Genomic DNA, 9,738 nt, shown 5'->3' with positions numbered 1-9,738 from the left:
GAATATAGAAGCAAAATTAGTTTTGTACTTGGGTAAAAATTTTACGAAACATGTATTTAGAAAAAATGTGTCAAGTCTCCCCATTCTACGGTACTCTTTAGAGTATTTGTGTCTACTGCTCATTCAGTACGAACATTCTGAGAACTTTAGAGTATTTGTGTCTACTGCTAATTCAGTACGAACATTCTGAGAACTTTAGAGTATTTGTGTCTACTGCTAATTCAGTACGAACATTCTGAGAACTTGCTGTGTGCCTGCATGGCTCTGGATGTTCGGGGTGCATCATTCACAGAACAGAATCTTCTTCTCAAAGAGAAAGATTATTAATTCCAAATCAGAGTTTCAGTCATTTAATTACCCTCTTCTCATTACTAGTCCCCCATTTTCTTCTAAAATAAAAATAAACCTAATTTTTCACTAAGACTGTCCTCTATCTGGCTCAAACTAGCTGCTTCTGTGGTCTCCCATGTTCTACTTCCCTCCAGATGGTTTTACACTTTAGTTAAATGGAGCAATACTTTCTCTAAGGTTCCTACCTAGACAGACGTGCTGCCTTCCCTCTTCATCTTTCCTTTCTATCTGCCTTGGACTTTCCATTTCTGTGGTCCCTTCCTGTTTCCTCTTGATCCATTCTTCTCCTGGGCAAACAGTAATGCAGTGCCAGGTGCTGAGGAGATACAGTTTTCTTCTCTCTGTTTGTTGAAACGTAAACAAGTAAGCCTTGTATTTTGAGCAAAAAATGTATCTAAAACTCTCAAGAATAAAATCGACCAATGTCACTCGACTGTCCCTCAGTCTACTTATTGTCATTGTTAAGTTACTTTACCAAGAGAGCATGAACGTTGTCTCCTTCCAATTTCCCAGCACTCAGCCCAATTCTTGATATAAAGTTGAGGCTCATATCTGTTATAGAATGAATAAATGAATGAAATGAGTTAATACATGAATTAGAATTAAATAAATCACAAAGTTCCTTTATAAAAACAGTACCATACAATAACAGAATCTTTGAGTTATGATCCACAAAGAAAGGTAGCCTGGAAGCATTGGATTTAGAATGATAAAGATAACTGAGCTGAGCTGCAAATACTTTCAGAATATCACTCTTCACTAGATCTTCCCTAATGGAGAAGAAAACACTTTCTTCTTTAAGATGTGTTTAAGCAATCAAGCAATAAATCATTCTTTTTTCTTTCTCTAAGAGTCTCACACTTATACTACCCTGGCCTTAAAACTGATGATTCCCCCAAGCTATATGATTACAATTATGAGCTACCACGTCTTGAGTAAGAATCATTTGCTGACCCAAGTTCAAGGTGGGAGGCAGTGTTCCTGTTAGCTGTACATTTTATTTTTTAATCATGCAACGAAAATCATATTCATTTCAATTTTTACTTATTTCCTGGAAACCTCGACTAGTATTCAGGTCTCAGATCCAGTTGAGCTACATTTATAATGAAGACGCCAGTATTGTTCTTAATTGGATTCAGTGAAACAAAGTGGGATAACTGAAGACAACGGCACCACGTGGGATCAGTTTTGAGGGAGGAGTTCAGTGAGTACATGCTCATTCTCATTTTAGAAGTACAACAGCAACTTACCACGCCACAGTGCTAGGCTGAACACTCTGCAGGCAGACAGTCAGGACTCTGAGAATGGGAGTGTTTTTTATATAAAACTGCCTGCATGAAACAATATGAGTATTTACCTTATAGGATTATAAAAAAATAATTTAAAATCACAACAGGGTACACTTTCTGTTTGTAGTAAACATTAATCCTTCAATAAATATTCTTTCTTGTAGAGAACAAATGTAGAACCTTGTACTTATTAATAGTAATACCACTTGCATAGGTAGGATACATGTTATGTGTCTGTTGCTGCACAAATTACTTCTGCTTCATGCAAATTCAAGTTATGAATACAAATGTATTGCTCTTTAAAGAAAATTGGCCAGGCCAGCAAGATATCTCAGTGGGCAAATACTTACTACCAAGCCTGATGATCAATCCTGTAACTCGCGTGGTGGAAGAAGAGAGAACCTACTACCACTAGTTCTCTCTGACCTTTGCACATTCTCTGTGGCATGTACACATACAGACACACACGCACACGCACATACACAAATAAATGTAACAAGTTTTAAGTGAAAATATTTATAATACCATATTGTAAGTTTTGTAGGTTTAAATTTAATAACTAATCTGACACTGAGAATATTCTACATTATTCATATTCAATAAGTATTAGTCCTTATAATGAAAGAGTGCATACCTTCAAGGTGCTCATAATCTAGAGAAAGAAAGAGCAAAGAATTGAGCAGCGGGGTGGGGTAATGGGCATCACTACAAAGTGAATGGGAATGTGAGATACTTCTCTGTTTCTTTAGGGAAATCATCAATTAATTGGTAAGGATAGCCAAATATGCTTATTCCGGTGTACTACATTCACATGATTAGCTGAGTGGAATAACAAATTGACTATGAAGTGGAACCCCACTAGAGAAAATAAGCATCTTCTTAATGGGGTGTCTTTGTTTTGATTATAAGTGACTCTGAGGCACTCATTTACTCCAGGTCCCCTAAACTTTATCTCAATTGTGGAAATAACAGTGAATTTGGATCTTACATTATTTAGAGAAAATATGCTTAATTGGGAAAGAAAATCCCAGCACTAACTCCCTGAGACTATGCCACTGTCACAGCTTGCTTTATACTTCTGCTGGCACCCGGTGCTTCTCTGTGCATTTTGTATTCTGGAGTTCACTGTCACATCTCAGCTGAGTCAAAGCGGGCTGCATGCACCCAAGAGTTCTATGCAGTGGCCGCCCACTCAAACCAATCTGCCTACCTTGTTCTTTTTGTTCTTTCCATCATTTCCTATGATAATACTGAGAAATTCCAGATGAGATGCCTACTTTGCTTGAGCATTGTTGGGAAAATTGGGTTATAAATCAGTAAGTTTATACCTCAGAGAGAGAAGCTATCAAGTTTCTGTCAGTATCTTGCACTGTAGCCCATAATTGTTGCTGGATAAAATTTTAAAAATGCCACTAATCTTACTTGTGCGAACATGTTGAAGATATAGCACTGAGTCCTGAAAATACACATACAAACACACCAAACAAACAAACAAAAACACAAAAAATTCTTGATTTTTCTATTCTTTATCTTTTTCTGTAAATGTCTTGCTCTTTGCAATTCAGATTTGTTTTGTAGTACATTTTCCTTAGCCTTTCTTTATCTTTAAAGAGGAATGTTACAGTTTAAAGTTACCATTCATGTGAATGGGAACACGCATTTGCCTCCATGAGACAGCAATTCAGTTTAAAGGTTTCATGTGCTGGAAATAGTCAGAATTAAAGGAGGTGCATGTTGGGAGTAAATGTGGAGACCTCAAGAAAGAACAGACTTCATTTGTAAAGAACCTAACGTTTATCAATTTTGGTCCACTCATGAAACCAGGTTTTGAGAACAGTTTGTCTTTGATAACAATGAACAAAAAAGCCGTTGCATAGTGGTGATATCACTTTGTTGGAGGGTAATTCCACTCTGTTAATTTCAAAGTCAGGGTGCATATGGTAAGGCATCCGCTAGCCGTGGTTGCAGTCCAAAATTGTCCAAGTACAAACATAGAAGAATTTTAATCTTTTTGCTGAACTGAACCTACTTATATGATTAGAATAATAGAATATTCCAGGTGACTGGAAAATATATAATGTGCTTGCCTCTGGGTTTTATAACTGAATATTCTACAAGGATATTGTTCACAGGAAACTCATTTCTCACCACAGTAACAGGCAATATCATGCTTCAAAACAATATACTTGGAAAAACCAAGATCATAAAATATTATATTGGAAAAATCTGGAGGTTTGGGGTAAAATGAATATTATTTTATCAAGCAGAGCTTATTCTTCAAAACACTTTAAACAGAGCCAAAGTCTTCTATAGACAAATTATTGTTGAATATGTGTATCACTGAATGACTTGTATATGTTGTGAATACAGCAGAAGGCAATCTTATTGCTGTGTAAATATCATAGAATATGTTCATACAAACTCAAGAAATACAGGTACATTAATATGTGGGTTTGATATGATACAAAACTTGAGGTACATAAAATAGTTGCCAGTGTTATAATCTACCTGAGCAAAATACCCGTTTTAGACCTTTCTAAGAACAGGTTCTAACTCCAAAAAGGCTTCTTAAAACAGCTTATCAGTGGAACCCTTGTCCCCATGCTTAACCTAAAATGTTCAGTCTGTTCTAGACTAAGCCAGAGCCTAGCTGCTAGCCTGAGCTTATGCTAGACTCATAGAGCCCTTGGGTGCTTGAGTCTGGTCTGCTTTAGTGAGGCACCAATCATCCTATCTATTAAGTGCCAAGGGATCAGAGATGGGGGCACAATGCTTTGGTGGTTGAAAAAGATTCCAGTGCTATTCCATGTATTGACTTAAGGTCACAACCTTTTCGTGACGTAGTTAGAATATCAAATGGAGTACTTCTATCCAAAATTTTCATGGAAAAGTAAGGTTTCAAACATGAAGATTCCAGAAACAAAGCACCATAGAGAGCATGTGCCTCCAATCACAGCACTCCCAAGGCAGGTGCGAGAATCACAAATCTGAACCTAGTTTTATAGCTACTACCTTAAAAAAAAGAAGTCAAAAGGAAAAGAAAGAAAGAAAACGAATATGAAAAGGATGAAAAGAGGACTCAGAAGAGAAGGAAAGAAGGAAAAAGTTCTCAGAGCATGTGAAATTCTCTTCCTATCTTTCAATCTTTCTGAAATATCATACAACTAAAAAGTGTGATCCTTATAAAATATGAGAACTGTTTATCAAATTGTAATTCTATGTGTTATTTTCCTTTGAAATGGTCATTTTTGTTAAATCTTGTAGGATCTACCAGACACATTCACGTTTTTCCTTTGTAAATTAAATGAAAGACGTTTCAAAGATCCCTTTGTATGATCATCCGAACTTTAATCTGCATTCCCTTGAATGTCGATCCCATGAACTCTTACCTCACCCAATGTCTTTGTCATCTAATCATCCCCTACACCTCCTCTTTCTTTCTCTTTCGTCCTTTTTTTATTTCTTTGCAAGAGGGACATAGTATCCATATGTCCCTTGGAGACTAATTTATTTCTTCCTTTCTTACTCTCTTGTTTTCAAATATGTAAGTTTGCTCTAATTCAAAGCTAGCTAAATCTACCTTTGACAATGATTCTCTATTCTGACACTTATCTGCAGATGCTTAAGAATACATGCTAGGAACTACTTGATCAATTTTGTTGGATATCAGTTTTTCAAACTGACATGTGACCTTTTGTTCTTCAAACTGTTTACAGAGCGGAACAATTTATTTTGATGAATATTTTTCTTTTAAAAAAATAATTTACTAGCCGGGCGATGGTGGCGCATGCCTTTAATCCCAGCACTCGGCAGGCAGAGGCAGGCGGATCTCTGTGAGTTCGAGATCAGCCTGGTCTACAGAGCTAGTTCCAGGACAGGCTCCAAAGCCACAGCGAAACCCTGTCTCAAAAAACCAAAAAAAAAAAAAAAAAAATAAAATAAAATAAAATAAAATAAAATAAAATAAAATAAAAAAATAATAATTTACTTTATGTACATTGTTATTTTGCCTACATATATGTCTGTATGAGGGTCTCGGATCCCATGGAACTGGAGTTATAGACAATTGTGAGCTGCCAAGTGGGTGTTGGGAATTAAACCCAGTTTCTCTGGAAGAACGGGCAATGTTCTTTAAGCCGTATCTCCAGCCCCATGAATATTTTTTCTCAACAGGAATGTAAAAATCAGTTTGGGATTTTCCTCTCTGCCTGTCTAGCTCCTATAAATTCTAGAGACATTTAGATGATAGCAATTGGGAGAATGCCATAGGACTTGTTAGGGCTGCTTAATCCATCCCACAGAAGAGTCCTCTCAAAAGCAGCAAACATTTTATTAATGTTTTCTTTTGAGGCTGGGATCTGTGTGCTTATTTTGTTTGTAGCTGTGATGTTTGTAAAACACTCTATTTTTTTCTCTGTGGTTTTCTTCTAGGCAATATTAGCAATATTTCATGGGAAATGTTTGCAATATGTAAATTCTATCTTCCATGTTTGTGCAGAGTGTCTCAGAGACAGAAGTGGTCATTAAGCCTGCAGATCAGTATCATGATTAGGGTTTGGAGATACACAGGATTGACATATCTGTTCCACCAACCTCTGAAATCTTCAGCAGGTTGCTTGACTGTCCTGAAACAATAAACTATAAACTGTATTTTCAAATGGCTCTTGTGCATTGTCACTGTGCAGATTTAAAAGAATACAACAAGTAGGTTTAACACATATTGATCATTTGAGCTATTGAGTGACAAGTAAAAGTAAGGAACTGTTTCCTTTGAAGAAAAGAGTTGGGCAGAAAGCAGAAGAAAGAGAAATCTTGACAAGAGAGATTATAGTTTTTCCCCCCTAAGGAAACAGACAGACAAAGAATTAGAAAAAGAGGACATTTGACTGTGACAAGTGAGAAAAACATCTTAAGACAAGGAGAAATCAGCAGTGAAAATGTGTGCTGAGTTCAGAAGCAAGTCAGAGATTTCTTGTCAAAAGCTGTACTGTCTGTACAAGCACAGGCAAGACTGCTTAATTTTGAAATTTTCTTAGGTCAAGAATCATCGATTGCCTCTAAAGATTGGGAATTCCCTAAGGCTGTATAGCGGCAACATTGTCTGGGATCCACCTCATGGTGCTGCCTCTTGGGAATTTGCCCAGCTCTTTGGAAGAGGCTCTAGGGAAAAGCTCCACTGGTGTCTCTCACCAGCAGCATGTAATAGAGTCACAGCAGATGTTACCCAACCCCCACCCGCTCTGTAAGCAACCCTCATCCCAAGTTGGCCTCTATCATCATGTCTCAAACTCCAACTTTCTAGTTAAGATATTTCCAGCATCCTGATGACTACTAGAACATTTGTTCTGTGAGAAAAGAGTAAATAAAATGGCTCATATGTTTCACTTTACATGTCAATTTTGATTGGCTTGAGCAAAAGAAAAAAGAAAATCCAGAAGTTTGAATTACATCTGATTTAAACTCCTGGAGCTTTGTGTATTCTCCAAGTAAATTCTAAAATCGACCAAAAACCTCTCAAACAAAAAGTAAAACAAAGCCAGACGTATTTAAGTATTTCACCTTGGGATATTATGGCAAGGGCTTGTTTTTACATGTTGGGTTAATAGGACAATTCTAATTCAGCCCAGGAGCCTGGCCTCTGTGGGAAGAGTCTGACATATTGATATTCTAGGTACTTCCAGTGGACACTGGAACTTTCCCAAAGTTAAATTCTTTATTACAAAGTGCTTTTAGCCTAATTTCCTTGCCCTCTTTTAAATAATGCATTCTGTTTGAGGTTTTTCTGGCAGGCACTGTGTAGTCATGGGTTGGATTACAACTGGAAGCCAGAACTGTGTAAATCAGATAGCTTGTGGTTTGGGTGTCTAAAGACAAAACAGAGAAAGTGTTATTTGAGTTTAGAAAATTCCCCCAGAAAAAACATGTTTTTCCTGGAAAAGAGTGGTAAAGGAAGCCCAACTATCTACTGTGAAAATCTGAAGCAAACTCTCTGTCATTTTAAGAGAAGGAATCAATAAACATTAATTATTCTTTCCTAAACCACGAACTTGTATTCATTTGTTCAAGCTATGAAAAGTAAATTAAAATCAGGAATACACGGTAGATATGCAGACATTGGGCAAGGAGTTTCAGAAGGATGCTATCACTTACAGTGTAACATGTCAATGTTTCCTTACTTCATCATGCTTGGGTTAATGGGGCTTTGAAAGTCCCATCACATGTTATTGCATAGCTTATATTCATTCTTTAAGTACGTACTTTTGAGTACCGATGCTACTGTAGAAATTAAGGATCATCTCCATTCAAATAATTTCATAACCTTTTGACAAGAGCAGGCTAAATTTACTGAGTTCATTGATTAGTAAGGAACACACCATTTTGACCAAACTGCAGTCAAGTCTTCAATAAGGAAACAAAGTTGGCATGTCTTGAGATTTAGAAGATTGACATGAGGGTCTATGAGGAACAGAATATAAGGGACACTTACCTGATGAGAATCAGATAACAGGTTAGAATGGTAGAAACAACAAGGAGAGGATGACTATGGTAAGAGATTCAAAACTCTTTGTGAATTAATGGCCAATGCTTCTTGGTAGAGTTCATGGTTTCTTGGAACTTAGAATAATCAATCAGGTTATGGGCTTTGGCAAGAGTCTCCTAAATTGGCAAAGCCATTCTAGTAAAAACAAAGAGCAAGTAAAGTCATGTTACCATAGTTAATAAGTGTTGTAGGGGGTGTGGAGGTGGAATATTAAAAACTCTTGGGTACTTGACCTACCAGTAGGCAAAATTTTTTTTAAAAATGTGCATTTAAAAACTTTGCATCCCAACCATTTTAGTCAACATCAGATTCGTGAGCAAACTGAAAAGGTTAAATTCTTAGCCAACTACTGTTTTCTTCTTTTTAAAGTTCAAATTTAGAAACATTACAACCTGATCCGAGGTAGTTCCATCCAACTCTTAGGAATTATGTGTTTGAATGGGACTGAGATCACTCTGCTCACTTGTACTCATGACTAAGCAAGAACAAGCTGTAACTACAAACCCTCCCTGGGCCTCCCCCCTGCTCTGTACTCTGCAAGTGGTTTCAACACTCAGCAGTTGTACTAGTTACAAGAGTTCTACAGAAAAGACAATGTGTTGCTTACCCTAGGACAACTGTAGGATGAGAAATGGGTTTGACTGGTGAGCATGGGAGCTTGCCAAAGGGTACCCATATTGCCCTGGGAGGAGAACATGCAAACCAAAGAGAGCTGTAAAACTTGATTTGACTTGCCTGAAACAAGCTTTCTCATTTTAGCTAAAATAAAGAAATATTATCAACTAGGGCTTTACACTCTGCGAACTGGCTCTCCTCATCAACTGCAAAGCCTACCTCAGCAGATAGAAAGCTGCTATGTGCCTCACCACTTTATCAGGATATTGACTGCTAGCAGACCCTCCATTTAAGAAATGTCACCCCAAGCTAGAAACTTAGTGCAATGAAAACTCCATGGAATCTAAGACGGGAACCCTAGCTAAAACTCCTACAAATGAGGGATACTGAGCCTGAACTGGACATCTTCTGTAATCAGGCAAGACTCTCAGTGGAGGGACTGAAACAGACAACAACCCAGCCACAAAACTTTCAACCTATAATTTTTTCTGCCTCCAAGCTGTGCTGGGGTAAAGGTGGCACCGAAATTGTGAGAGTGAAAGTCCAGTGACTGGTCCAGCCTGAGATCCATACTGCAAGTGGGAGAGACCATCTGTTACACTGCCTGTTAAGAATATTTTCTAGAGAGCAGTGAGTGCCTGCCTACCGGGCAGGCCTCAGGGTCCCCTTTAAGGGAGCCCAGCCACCTTCAGCTCCTGCGCCAGCCTTCCTGTGCTCTCCTGGATACCGCCCCCCCTTGCTCCGTCCATCCTTTTGTCACCGGATCATTGGGCTACCGAGTGGCCCTGTTTAGTTGCTGAGGAATCCCATCTGGACTGGTGAGTGTGTGCTATCCAGGGGTGGAGTGTCCCGGAAGAGAGCACAATCCCCCTCCCCCAGCTCTTTCTGCAGGGCTGTCTTACTTTTGCACGACCCAGCCCCCCCAGCACCCCTCCCCAACCC

This window comes from Microtus ochrogaster, linkage group LG5 (genome assembly GCF_000317375.1).
Source record: "Microtus ochrogaster isolate Prairie Vole_2 linkage group LG5, MicOch1.0, whole genome shotgun sequence".
Lineage (NCBI taxonomy): Eukaryota > Metazoa > Chordata > Mammalia > Rodentia > Cricetidae > Microtus > Microtus ochrogaster.
This window is presented reverse-complemented; position numbering follows the sequence as displayed.